Source organism: Coturnix japonica, chromosome 12 (genome assembly GCF_001577835.2).
Source record: "Coturnix japonica isolate 7356 chromosome 12, Coturnix japonica 2.1, whole genome shotgun sequence".
NCBI classification, from domain to species: domain Eukaryota; kingdom Metazoa; phylum Chordata; class Aves; order Galliformes; family Phasianidae; genus Coturnix; species Coturnix japonica.
Genome location: NC_029527.1, coordinates 9,576,169 through 9,590,257, shown reverse-complemented (window position 1 = coordinate 9,590,257; position 14,089 = coordinate 9,576,169). Strand labels below are relative to the sequence as shown.

Below are 14,089 nucleotides of genomic sequence, written 5' to 3'. Positions count from 1 at the left end.
TCAATTTTTTCTATCAGCATTTTGATTTTGATATAGCTTAAGTAAACGTGAAGGAAACCCTTAACCATGTTTGGATTTGATTAAATTTTGGAGCATCAAATTTCACCCGCTTGTGGGCACAGGCACAATGGGTGCCTGCTAAACAAATGATCGTATATGTGATGGCTCAGCATCTTTAGAGAGATGATTTTTAAAGAATGCATGTTTTCAAGCATAAGTAAGAGTTTAACTTACTTGTAAAACTTATGTTTTTTTTTTTAAATCTCAAACCTCATCTCTCTTTACCTACACTATAAGCACACAGAGAGGGATGGAGGGGAGGAGCCTCTGTCTCATCCTAGTTTGCTCACGTGCCCAGCACCAAGCCAAACAAACCCACTTTCCCTGCTTGTTGTAATATAATTTTCATAAAAGGCGAACATGACAATGTTCAAAGGCATTCTAAACAAATCGTCATCAGTAAAGGCTTTGTCGACCTATGTAGCATATGCTACATAGTCTAAGAAAAGAAATACCCCTTCTCAGAAAAATTCAGACCACATGTGGTTTTCTGAATGCAGAATGTCTTTTTATAATGATATATTCATGCTCGCTGCCATCCTTCACAGACTTCCCATAGAGTGGATGCCGTTCCCTCAAAAAATGTGTTGAACTAAGTTTCTGAACATCCACAAGAGGAAGAAGAAAGATGAAGGGAATCTTCAGCAGTTTCACATCTAGATAGAAGTCCCTTTTCCAAGGATTTAGGTAAGACATGTTCCTACCAGAGAATTATTCCCAGATTCTCAGCAGTGGCCTCCTGCAGTCACAGACAGAAACAGACATTTTACTCTACAGATTCCTGAAGAGCTCATCTCATATCACCACTTGGTGCTGCAGCTTTTGGAATTGACTTCTGAGATGTTATTAATTACGGGAGCTGATTTTATATAGATTTACTTATTTATTTCCCCCACACACCAACCCATCACAGGTTATTTAACTCCATTGAGAACTTCTGTATACAATGTAAGATTCCAAAAGCATAGCTAGGTGTTATTTGAAAAAGCTGTGTTTCTGCTAGAAAGGGAAAAGCATCACATTTTCCAGAGGTCAGCTTTCTGGAAAAGAAAAATAGCTACTTTCCTTTTAGGAAAAAAAAACAACAATGGTTTCCACCTCAGCTGAAGATTCCCATCTGCTGTGGGTCCTCTGACTCATCGCCTTATTAGCAAAATTGTCTGAGAGCTGCATAAATCTGATTTACTCAAAAACCAAATCTGCAGCGAGACAAAAAAAAAAACAAATCAGACTGCCACTCCCCCCTAAATCACACTCCTTCATTGCCGTCAGTTCAACAGCACTGGCAGCCATTAGCACAGTTGGACAGACGTCCCTCCAAATCACGTGAAGGACCTTCCCCTTGGCCTGGAGGCTTTTGGCCAGCACCAGCCCTGAGAGCTGGGTTTCTCTCCTGAGCAGGCAGGCCGTCCATAGCCATAATTTCTGGCTGGTGGGGTTTATATGTTGCAATTCCCTTATGGCCATCTGTACGTAGCAGCCCCATTTGTTTTGCTTTTGCCTCTGCCTCTCTTTATCTTTGGAATATAATGCGCTGTCAGGGCTACACTTTGGTTTGTATCTTTTAACAGCCATCACCACTCAGCAACCCATTCCCTGCTTCTCATTTAATGGCACATTTCTCCTTTGCTTTAAACCAAGCCATTATCACTTGGCTGACCAACACTACAGACTTCTGAGGCCAGGTGTGTCATTGTCAGCTTGCTGGGGTTAATTTTTCAGTTGCTTCTTGTGGTACTTAACCACATTCCCTTAGTAAATCATCAGACATAATATGGGGAGGGTTTCTGGGGAGTGTGAGGAGGCACACTTTACAGGCCATGTTTATCGCTCTTTTTTTCCCTCTCTATCCAAGCCTGTCATCTGGAGAGGCGGTGCATCCTGATCTCTACCAATGCAAGATCAAAGCCTTTTGGAGCTGTCAGAACTCTGAGCCTGTCGTTATCCGTATTTACATGCGTTTATTTTTAGTATTAAGTCATCTTGGCAGCTCTTGAGCAGCCACATGGGCAAGGACCCTATCTATAAACAGTGCACAAACACAAACCACAGCGATATCTCTTTGAAAAGCATACAGCCTCAGGAGGAGCCAGCAATAGAGAATGTGCTTAAATGCTGGACTTCATCCAGGTTAATTCTTTGTAAACAGGGATGTGCTCCACAGGTCAGGTCATGGCCTGTTTAGGGTCCTGCTTCTGTCATGATGAGACCAAATGAGGCGGCTGGATGTCTGAGGAACTGGCTGCCAGGTCCACTGCACTTTGTTTTCAGTAATATTCAACGTAGGCTGCATGGAGCTGCAGCACCCCAATAAAATTAACACATGCTCCAGTACACAGGGAAGGACCATCAAGCTGCTCATAACAACCTACTCTGCCATCAGCCCAATTCATCACTCCTTGAGTTACCCAACTCCCCCAAAATCAGCACAAGTCTGTAGTACCTGAAAACTTTGGGACATCTCAGAAGCAGTCAAGATGCGATATCCATCTGTCCAGCACCACAGTGCTCACAAGCAAAGAGGTTTGCCAGCAACCATTTCTGTGACAAATGACACCAAAGGAGATCAGAGCCAAATGCAGTTGGAGTTTTACAGTTGTTCCCATTGCACTAATTCAGATTTTGTTTAGCTCATTTAGGCAACAACATCTGGGAGCAGTATTTCCTTCAAATTATAGAAAGATTTAGTGTTATCTTAATGCGATACAATTGTAGCCTGAATTATATTTATGAGGAAGCACAATATGTGCTAATGAATAATAAAGACTTTGTACAAGGGTATTAGCCTTCTCTGACTGATGCTGCTTGAGCCAGTTCTCACCTTTTAATGGTGTCAGTAACTCACCATGACACTGTCACTCATCAGCCTCCTCCCAAGAGAGGGTGTTGGACATGTCCTTCCTTTGATATGGTTTCAGTTGTACCAGATGCGACAGAGTTGATCTGAAGGAGAGCTGGGCTTCCCCTTCTGCAGTCCTGCAAGGCATCTTCAGCAAAGCCAGCTCTGATAAAACCAGGCATTTCCACACCCATCATGTGAAAATCAGCAACGACACAGATCTTGGCACAAGCTTCATTCCAAAAGCTGGCAGCACTCCTCACCTCCTCCTTGTCGGTTTGTCCGTCTGCAACATAAAGATGCATTCTCTACAATGTGACACCTGTATCACTGCTACAGGCGTGTGAGTGATAGGAAATAGAGGTTTAGAGTATTCAACAGTAAACTACCAGCTGCAGTCAAGAATGGTACCAATATGGTTCGCTATCTAAATTACTTGGGGGCATCCAAGAAAATCCCTGACACGTATCACAGCCGCCAAAGGAACACAAGTTCTTATGCAAAGAGAAGCATTTTTATAAAGATGCTACATGAAAACATTGATAAAAATAGCAGAGAAAGTGAAGTGCTAATGGATGTTCCTTTCTCTCTGTATTATTTATCATGTGTAGAAATACTACATAAACATGCTTTCTCCCACAGACAGAGACAAAAATAACATATTTGACTTGTCTGTTTAGGAAATAGTGACATGTGTCAACCAAATTGTTTCAACACAGGATTCTTCAGTTTCAGCAACTGTCAGAGGGCTCCCTCCACTGAAAATAATCAATGCCTTTGACAGATAAAGAGGGGTATTACAATAATTCATTTGATACAACTTGACAGCTTTTTTGACAGTGTTTTGCACTGTCAGTCCATAGGATTTGAATTTTAACTGGGGTGATAAATACGCTTTTGGTCTTTAGCCGAGTCCCTGCAAATCAAAAGGGCAGTGGGGGAGCAGTACTTACCTACTTTTTATTCACCACTACCCATCACTCTTCATTTTTAATTACTCATTTTTAATACCTTTCCCAATTTTTATACTCTTGAGATGTCATAATAGGGGACATTTAAACTGTACTTTGCTGCTCCCTTGGCAAGAAGGGACATTTCATGCAGCTAGACTTGGAAACAGAGCTATTTTCTAATGTCACTATGTTCGGATTGACAGTTCAGTTCCACCAAGAGCTCATCTGTTCTGCTCTTATGAGACTGTAGAAACTTAAAAGAAGTTATTAATACAGATTATGAAATATTCAAACACTTGGTCCATGGAGGAGCTTGTGGGGCTATGGAGCTCTCCATTAAAATTCTTTCTACAAAACATTTCTTTCCATTAAAAAGTAAATAAAAAAAAAATAAATCAACAAAGTATCTGGATCTGAAGAATTCTCATACGACAGGAACAAGGCATTGAAATAATCACCTAAATTACAACTGCTGTAAACTACCACTGCTTCATCAAATGGGTCAGGAGCTGCAGACTTGCCCTTGGTAAACACTGCCCTGAGACAAAGAGGAAGGATGAGTGGGGTGAAGGGGACAGAAGGAAATTCCTCGTTATTCTGTATTTTGATAGTTACTTCTTGCGCTAATTAGCATTTTGAACAACATCTCCCACCAAGAGCTCAGGCAGAACCCGCTTGTTCTGATCTCAACTGTTCATTTCCATGAACATCGTCATCATATCATTATTTTGTCTTTGATCTGAATATGTGACCTTGTAGGGTTTGGTATCTAAATATTTATTTGTTTCCAAGACTAAATTCAAAACATGATGTGTGAAAATTCCCTTTGGGATAACAATGCTGAAAGAGACAGGGCTGAGAGATGACTGAAGGTACAAAGGTGCAGGAAATAAAAGGACTTGTATTCTTAACTCATCATCCATATGCTGCTTGAGACAAGAATTGCATCCTGGCTTTTGATGTATTGTTGTTGTATACGTTGAGAGCTCGGTTATGTTTAAATGTAGTACTTCAGCTCCTTTGCTTAACAACACCTGATAACTTGCTTGACATCTCAAAGAGTTTCTTAAAATATTCTTAAACCTTTGGCATCTCTTCCTGCCCGGGGCTTCATGAATAAAACATTTATCCAGTCAGCAGCTTTAGCAAAGAGGAACAGCCAAGTTCCATCCATCAATGTCAGCAGCTGAATTACTGAGTGATTTCAGATCCTTTAATAACTCTGTTTCTTTATGACTATGTTGGTAAACAATCAAGTAGTGCTGGCACCTGGCTTTCAGCAAGCATTAACTTTTTTGCATTATCAAATACTAATAATACAACTCGTCACTCTTACTGTTGTTATTTCAATAAAAAGAGGCTGCAACACCATTCACCTCTGCGAGAATGCACTGAGGTTTATTCTTGATTTGTTATGAAGGTCACTGCAAGCTACTTGCATTAAACCTGCTGGGACTTTAAAAGAAGAAAAAAAAAGAGCAAGGATAAATAGAGCCTTTACTTCACATATAATGTGCTTCATTTATCATTGGGATCACCGAGTAGTAATACACTGCCCTTTTGTAAGGTTGTTAATAGAAACTAAGCATTTTGGGGGAAAAAACCAATGATATAAAGCTTCTGTTGTTGTGGAAGTCCAATGAAGCTTGGAGATCTAAGTACTATAAGGAAATTGCCTACAGGGATTCAAAAGGAAGGTCCTGGACTGAGGAGGGGGAGGGAAAGAATAATCAGAGCTTTCTGAATTTAAAACCTAGCAAGAATGTGTCCAAGCACATCAGGTTTGATTTAAATGGATATTTGAGATGAACATCTTTTCCCAGCACTTTACACAGGCAGAGCACAAGGAAGAGCTTTTGCACATCTTGGATACAAGCGCTGGCTTTGCCTCCAGCCGGGACATGCGAAGCTCTGATATTGAATCCTCACACAGCAAAACTATTCTTAGACACACAAGAACAACACATTGATGTTGAAAGGGTCATCTAAATAAGCATGGCTTCTCCAGGGTGCAGCCCCTGATTTGCCTCTATCCAGTACCCACAGACACTGATATGAGCATAACTTGGAATATCTGATCCTAAAAAAGTCATCATTCTGAGCACTCAGACAGAAACACTGAACAGTGCCGAATTTGTAGAGGATTAAAACCAAGCGAGAGCCCAATAAACAACAAAGGGAGAGCATAGTGAGCTCCGCCTGCTACCACAGAGCATCTCTGCTCCTGCAGTGGAGATCCCAGCTGCTCACACAGGCTGATGGCACCAGTGAAAACATCACGTGGGCCAAATTTCTGCAGGTATTAACGAGTTCTGCCCTGCTGATGTGAGGGGGCACCGGTAGGGACTGGTAACATTCTCATTTAGCAGCATCTTAGAGCCTCTCCATAGGAAAATAAACAGACTCTTCAGTAAAATTACACCCAATTAAGCCACAGGTAAATAATTAAGTCACAGGCGCTATTCAAGCGCTACCCAGTTGCCTGGATAAGTGAAGTGTCACTGTTATGTATCAAGCAGTTGTAATCTAAGCTTCCTCCACAGCATCTTAAAAATGAAACCCAGCACTTCCTTATACCCAACCAATGAGTTCTGTCTCTTTTGCTGAAATGAAGGGAAACGATAGGAGCCAATGGGGAGCCTCTGCACTGAGCTCTGCAATGAGTCCCATGAATTTCTACTTGCTGCTAGAAATAAAATCTAGAATAAAATCAAATAAATCTCATTTTAGTTCCTTGTTTGATCTCCAGGCTCTGAGGCTGTAAACCCAAGCTACACCTCACTCATTTGACATGTGCAACCTCTCCATCACGAGTCAGCCTCCAGAGGAATTAATTACTACTTCTTCTGTGGATATTTTAATATTGTGGATTCTATAATCAGATAGTTGGGTATCTTTTCTTTCTTTAAAGAGAAAAAGTAAATAGAAACGCAGTCCCATCTCCCCTGTATTGACAGCAGCTGCAGCTGGAGTGCCCAAGGCCAAAAATCCTTTGTCTTGAATTTTAAAAAATGGCTGTTTTTCCCCTATATCCCCACTGAAACATGTTTCACGCTTAGCTACTGGAAACACACCCTGCAGACATTTACATCACAGGCTTTGTTATTATAAGTTACAGTAAAAGACAAAAGGAACAAGGTTTTGTAACCAGAGGGCAAACTGCAACTGCTAATTTGTTAGGGGGTGACATTTCTGATACTGCCGCTTTAGTCGAGCTCCCATTCCATATTGTAATCTCATTACAGCATCCTATCACAGCACTCAATAGCAGAGATACACATCAACAGATCTATTACCTAAAACAAACAAAGATATTAGGAAACTTCCTGAGACTGAGTTGTATATTGACTTCTGGTCAGCATTTCCAGAGAATTTCATTAAATTTATGTCATCAAAAAATATAACATATGGACCTTCTGAGCAGGAACTCATACCAGCAGGAGTAACACAATTGTTTTTCCCCATTTTGTGATTTATCATCCATTCCATTACAAGCTACACAGACTGTCATTTTTCTTTAAATGTGTTTGATAAAAGAGCTCTCGTTCCAGCAGGTCAGGTATTATTATTCACCAACATCATGTACCAACCAGCACAAACAGCAGCTGCAGCTGCAGAGCTGCTGCAGAAAAACAGAGTTAATGTTGGGCCCTGCCATACGCTGGTCCTAAAAACATGCGGAGCAGCTAGTGGAAACTCAGAGCTGCCTTTGCCCACTGCTGGCCCCAGTGCCACCAGTGGTTCTGCGTTGGCCCCAGCTGAGCCCTGCTGCAGCCAATGTCCCAGGAATACAGCAGAGGTTTGAGCACAGCAGTGGAGGAGGCACTGCCATGAGCAAAGCACTAGGACAGATGTGCCCTTGCAGCCTGGTGTTCCCCCCTGAGAGCCTGTGAGATCAGTTTGGTGGAGCTCAGCAAAGCCAGGAGGCTCTCTTTGCACTTCTTGCTGGTTCTTAGACGTTCCCTTATCTGCTCTTAATTATCCAGGCTATTTTTACACTGTTTCTCCCCCACCTCCTAATTGCCCGAACTTATTTTCCTGATGGTTTTCTGCTGAAGATGAATTTCAGGAGCTCAGTATCTCAGGCAATTTCAAGACATAATTAACACCACCATTCCCCTCATTAGCGAGTGGCCTACTTTCTCCTCAGCACTACCATCCCCCTAGATGTTTGGAAAAAGTCCTTCTCATCCCCCATAACTCCCTGACTAACATTAACTCCTTTTACCATGCAGGGTTCCCCCACGTGAGTCCATATCAGCCACCATTTCCCTTCCCAGGGTTGTGAGCTGGATACTTTTTTTTTGTGGGCCTGTTCCTCTCTGAGTTGGGCTTCAGATTAAATTACGCAGACCCACTTCTACTTCTCGATAATCTCAGGGGTTGTCCTGCTGCTGTCTCTGGTCCAGGTAACAACTGCTGTCCCAGCATAAAGTCCCTTTCTGTCACCTATCAGAGCTGACTGTACACAGCTGACAGACACATAAGTGTTCCCATCAAGCCAGAAGAAACAAGGAAGCACTGTTATTCCCATGGAAATTTTGGCCACTGAGACAGAAACACATGCAGCCACAAGGCTGGATCTTCAGCCCCATCACAAATAATCATTTTCTTTTAAGCACACATCTCCTCCACCTCAGTTAAACTCCTTTTGACCCCAAGAGGAGTTTTTCCTTGAGTAAGGAGACAGATTTGGGATAACAGACTGTGCTCCTGCAGGTTCCCTTTCCACAGCCCAAGAGCCCCAGCACAGATTCATCCTATTAATCCACCAGTAAGCAAACCCAAAGCCCTTCTTTCCAAAGCTGACCCACTGAGAGTTCACATAGGAGCCTAAACTTAATTGTCTGTGGCTGTAACAATATCAGATAACCTCTGCAGAGATAAACAAGCAGACTTGAGAGATTAATATTTTCTTTGATATAAACTTTGTAGGATGTGCTGTTGTCAAAAAGTCCACAGAGATTACTTGTGCTGTAGTAGGTGGCACTTCATTTTCCAGAATCTATGACCCAGCAGAAATTACTGTCAGCTCCCCAACCAGCCAAGGGGTATTGATTCCCCCGTTACTACAGCAACCCATTAGTTATTAGATCGTGTCTGGTATGCAGTGACTAATCTGCCTCGGCGAGGTCTCGGATTTTGACACTTTTTCATTCTAATCCTTAATTAGTTTATTTGATGGGGCCTGCACATTTTATTTTTATACTAAGTAGTTATTGAAAATACAGTCAAACCGAGCAGAGATCAAAGGAGCACAACCAGCACGCTGTCAGCTAAACTAGTTATGCAAAAGAAAAAAGTAACGTGCCAGATCAAATGCTTCACTCAAAATGCCTGAAGTTGCACAAAAGCCAGCCCAGGACAGCCTTCTGCCCCCGGATTCCCTAGAAACATGACTGCTCCTGATACCCCAACTCTATGGTGTCCCTCTCCATGATTACATCAAAGGGCAGGCAACTATTCATCACAGAATTGTTTGAGTTGGAAGGGAGGGACCTTTAGAGGCCATCTGGTCCAACTCCCCTTCAATGAACAGGGACACCTACAGCTCCATCAGGTGCTCAGAGCTCCACCCAGGCCAGGCTGACCTTGAGTGTTTACAAGTATGGGGCACCTTCACCTTTGTACTTGGCTGTCAAAGAGTAGATGTTGACAGATGCTTTCCCTTTACACCAACATTACCAGATGCTGATAACCTTTCTGTGGTTTACTCCCTTTGTGATGTGTGAGCGGTGAATGGGGACCCCATCAAAAAACAGAGCTCAGTACTGAAAGCAAAGCTGCTCACATTAATTCAGCAACAATTATTCATATTCGCAAATAACAGAAGTGTAGAATTCTGTACCAAAAGTCAGAATAATAATAATAATAAAAAAAAGAATTCGTTTTACTCAGGCGCCATAAAATTTCTTCTCATGCCTCCTTAAGTTGTTATTAACTAAAAATAAAGTTCAAAGCAGAGTCTGTTGCTTCCAGCTTTCTTATTGCAGGATATAAAATATGAAAGCAACTTCATTCTCAGGCAACAAAATCCAGTTATGTCTATTGACTGTACGGGATGGGCAATTGCTATGTGCTTGCCATGAGAAAATTTCATTACAACAACAGTCTGCATTCTGATAACATTTCTCTTGGAATCTTTCATGGAAACTGTGTTCCACTTGCACGTTTGTAGAAAATGAGATGAAAACAAATCAGCATGTTAGGTTTGCTGCTCTACCGAGTACCAGCAGAAACACTGTGCAGAACAGCTTCAGTTACTGAAGAGGAGATGATGGGACCTGCCAGATAAATTGGCTTAAGAAGCACTGCCATGATGTGGAAATACTACTTCTAGCTGATGCCTAGCAGGTAATACCTCCCTGCCTGTTCACCTGAGAAGGTTTAGGCACAAAACAGCCACCAGATGCTTGTGCGCTTAAATGGATGAATGAGTGCCTGCAAAACCCCAGTCTCTTATTAATAGGTTCTGTGCCACATCTCTAAATGTGGGGGGGAGGGTGGGTGGGAAGCGGGTATGAAGCTCAGCTGCATTTTTGAGCTTATATAAACAAGCCCTGTGCAGTTTTAGGAGATAGCATGAAAATGTCCCAAAGTCAGCAAAAAGGAAAAGCTTTGCTTTAGCTTAATTTAATAGCAAACTATGGATCCATGCTATGGCTTTTTTCCCAAGTTTAATTCATCAAGTGAAGGAAAAAGGAGGGGAAAAGAAAGCAGAACAGCTTGAAGTATCCAGACATCTGACAACACGCATTTCCATTGCTTTGTATTACCACCAGGTTGGGGGGCACCGTGGGTTGCAAACTCAGCCTGAAGACTACTCTGTGCTTCACCAGTATCCCGTCACATAACTGAACTTACACAAAACTGAAGAGAAGGGAAGGGAACATTTAGACCACCCACTTTTCAATTCCAGGTCACTCCCTGTAACAGTTTCCTGTACTTTGCTCAGTTTTGAAAGTCTCAAAAAACAGAACAACAACAAATACAAAAAAAACCCCAAAAAACAAAAAAAAACCCATCCGGATTAAACGTGAACAGAATGAAATAGAATGCCTTTATCTACACGATGGGGTGTGGGAATGTGTATGCGCCAGCAGCTTTCTGAAACACACCCACCTTGATCCATTAGAAAATTGACCTACTATGCTTAAGAAAGCACCTTGAATTAGCCCAAGTAACCCATTTGTGATATCATTCATCTTGAACAATTCTGTGAATGTAATTTATGGAACTACGGATCAACTATTAAATCAGAACACTGCCCTAGAGTAATGTAACCCTGACTCCAAGTCTGTATCAGCAAGAGCAGCCAAGTGCTCCACCTATATAGGTTACAGAGTTGGGCAAACCCTACTGCCTATATGAAAACCCACAGGCACGGTGGATTCAGTAGTAAACTGCAGAGTATTTGATTATATTGAGATATATTTCATCAGAGGTGGACAGAAGTGCTAACAAAATGCAAAAGGAGGCCTCTCATCACTCTTGGTGAAGATGTAATAAAACCTTAAGGTCAAACAAGATGCAGTTGCATCAATAAAATATCACTTAGAAAATTCAAGGGCATTGAGGATTGGGCATCGGCATTTAATACAATTGGGCACACTAGTAGAGAATGTGATTGACCAATAAAAGCACCCAAGGAGCAAAGTCATTGCTTCTCATGTTCTTCATTAAGAAGATGGAAGTCAGAAGTGATTACACTAAAAAAAAAACACATGCTAGACAAACTTGCATATTATGACAAAGTATTTCACAACATCATACATATCAATTACACCTCAGATGAAATAAAGACGACGTTCACCTCAGCCTTTCTTTTCCATAAATCTAACACTCTACAGTAACCCAGCCTCAGGTTTGAAAAGCTGAGATTTGAGGCTTTAATTTGAGGTAGAAGAGCAAGAACTTAAATCAGCCCCTCACATACCTAATCAGACCAATAACTCCAGTGCCTCTGGCTAGGTGGAAGAGTAAGAAGTGGTGCTCCTGTCCTTTCAGGCTTCCCTTCCAAAGGCCCCCATTTCATCACTCAGAAGGGCAGGAGCAGCACATAACCAGCCCTATCTTATTCTAAATGCCTTTTTCAATTTTGTTTGAAGTCAAAGGGTTCTCAGTTCATTCCCCAAAACACCCTGGGAGAACAAAGTTCCAAGCTCAACACCAAGATGGACGGGGCTTTGGGTAGTGAAAAATGCCCCTGTCTATGGCAGGGGGGTTGGAAGTAGGTGGTCTTCAAGGTCCCTTCCAGCCCAAACCATTATGTGATTGTAAGGCGAGCTGGAGAGAAGAAGCAGTGCCAGGAAAGAAGACTTAAAAAACTCTCTCATGCATTTGAGCTTGGGGCTGAATGAGAAAGCAGAAGAGATGTCACTGCTAAATCCTAGATCCTGACTCTTTATACACCATTACATACCCGGTTACCCACAAATAAAGCACATTCTGCATTCCTCTTCACATCATATTTCACTCTAACGTATGAATAATCTGATATGCCTGCAAGCGGTACCCAGACTCGAGAATATTAAGAAATTGCACAGATATAGTAATAATGAAACAAAATTTCTAAGCCAGAGAAAAGCCAGCTGTGTGTAATTCATTATGTCATGGAGACTGTCACATTGCTCGATAGAAAAGCGTGCTTTTTGCTTGGCTTAGATCAGACATGTTTGCTGCTGGGAATTACGCTAAACCAATGGCAAAATAATGAATTGTGCTTCAGGATATCACACATTTGTCTCACAAATAGAATGTTACTTCTGAGAGAAAACCGATGTGCAATGCAAACACACATACATTGATAGCAAGTGTACGAAAGTGAATAAAACAACAGCTGGACACCACAGAGCAGAACACTGGAGCACAAGTTCTGGCACCGTTACCATTACACGTTAACATGGGCTACATCCTCAAACTGACATTGATCATTGCAATTCCCTCTACTGCAGGGCAGCTAAACCAAAAGAGCACGTGGCTTCATGGCCCCCGTGTGCTAAGTGAGGGCAAGAACTAGTAGAGAGGTAGAGGAGCAAGTCTGTATCTGACAATTTATCATACTTGAACCAAGGACTTATTTCACCTATAAACTACCCTTCCCAGCTGCAGTGCCTTGGAGGTGTTTTCTTTGCTCAGAAAAAAAGCAGCCTGTAGTACTCCTGCACCTTCTCCTACTGGTGGCTGGCTGTGATCCGATCACTGCTGTATGTAGCATTAAGGTCAATATGCCTGTAACCATAAATACCAAAATACATTTTGCTAATGATCAACCATCGTCACAGAGCAAAGACAAATGTGCTCAGTGCAAGTTTCTGAGTGCTGTAGCATCGCTTTTAGAAGAAGAAAATGCACTGAAGAACCTGGACTTCTTGTCCCTGGAAGTAAGCCATGTCTCCATGGCCTAGTCACCACTGTAAATACAATGAAATATGGTAAATACATCTGGGATTACATTAGACATGGAGCAATTTGGGAAGATTGGTCGGCAGTGGAAATCCAAAATGTTCTCACTAAAGCAGCTTAAGTGGTACTAGCTAAGCAGGTTTGGAGCCCCCGTTTAGAGGCAGAATACCATTTTATGAGAGAACTCACTTTGCAAAACTGTCCAGGCTCAATGTCCATTACTTGGCTACTTGATAATTTGTGTCCTAAGTTGGAAATTCTACTGCCCTTTGTATTGATGATGTCATTTGAAGATCACTCCCCTTTATGGTTGGTACATGCAGTAAAAAGATTTACAGTGTTCACATGTCTCCACCAGTTGATCTTATGCACAACCTTTAAGACCAAAACAGAGGAGCACTCACATCACCTAACTGACATTGCAAAGTCAGGGATTTGTTATATAGGCTGTTTTCAATAACAAAAAAACAGAAAGACAACTCCAGACTGCAACTCTTCCTACCTATCTTGTCTATCTTAACCATCTACTTAATGAATCCAAGCCAAAATGGTGCTGTATAATTACAGTATCACAGAACTCACTTGACCACACTACAGAGCAGTGAAACTCCATCCTGTAAGCAGTGTAACTCAAAATGAAAAAGCAATAAAAGTAGACTTGAATGGCTCAATGCCCACCTTATGCATATGTTTATGACTGTCCAATTTGTATCATAGATTTATGAGATTTTCCCAACCAAACTTACCTTACCCTAGAAATCCAAGTGAAACCAATAAAGTAAAACCTCTAAACTTGCAGGACTTTTGACGCTGAACTGCATCACAATTCTCA

General features: G+C 41.8%; 1 long non-coding RNA gene across 11 annotated transcripts in view; it reads right to left on the bottom strand.

The window, feature by feature from the left end:
- The window catches only part of LOC107319941, a 204,153-nt gene that overhangs the window by 80,481 nt on the left and 109,583 nt on the right, over positions 1 to 14,089 (bottom strand). For all 11 annotated transcript variants that reach the window (XR_004308758.1, XR_004308757.1, XR_004308761.1 and 8 more), the window contains exons 5-6: positions 2,906 to 3,185; positions 2,504 to 2,601 (exon numbers count right to left, since the gene is read on the bottom strand). This is a non-coding gene — a long non-coding RNA (uncharacterized LOC107319941). The remainder of the gene's footprint in view (positions 1 to 2,503; positions 2,602 to 2,905; positions 3,186 to 14,089) is intronic.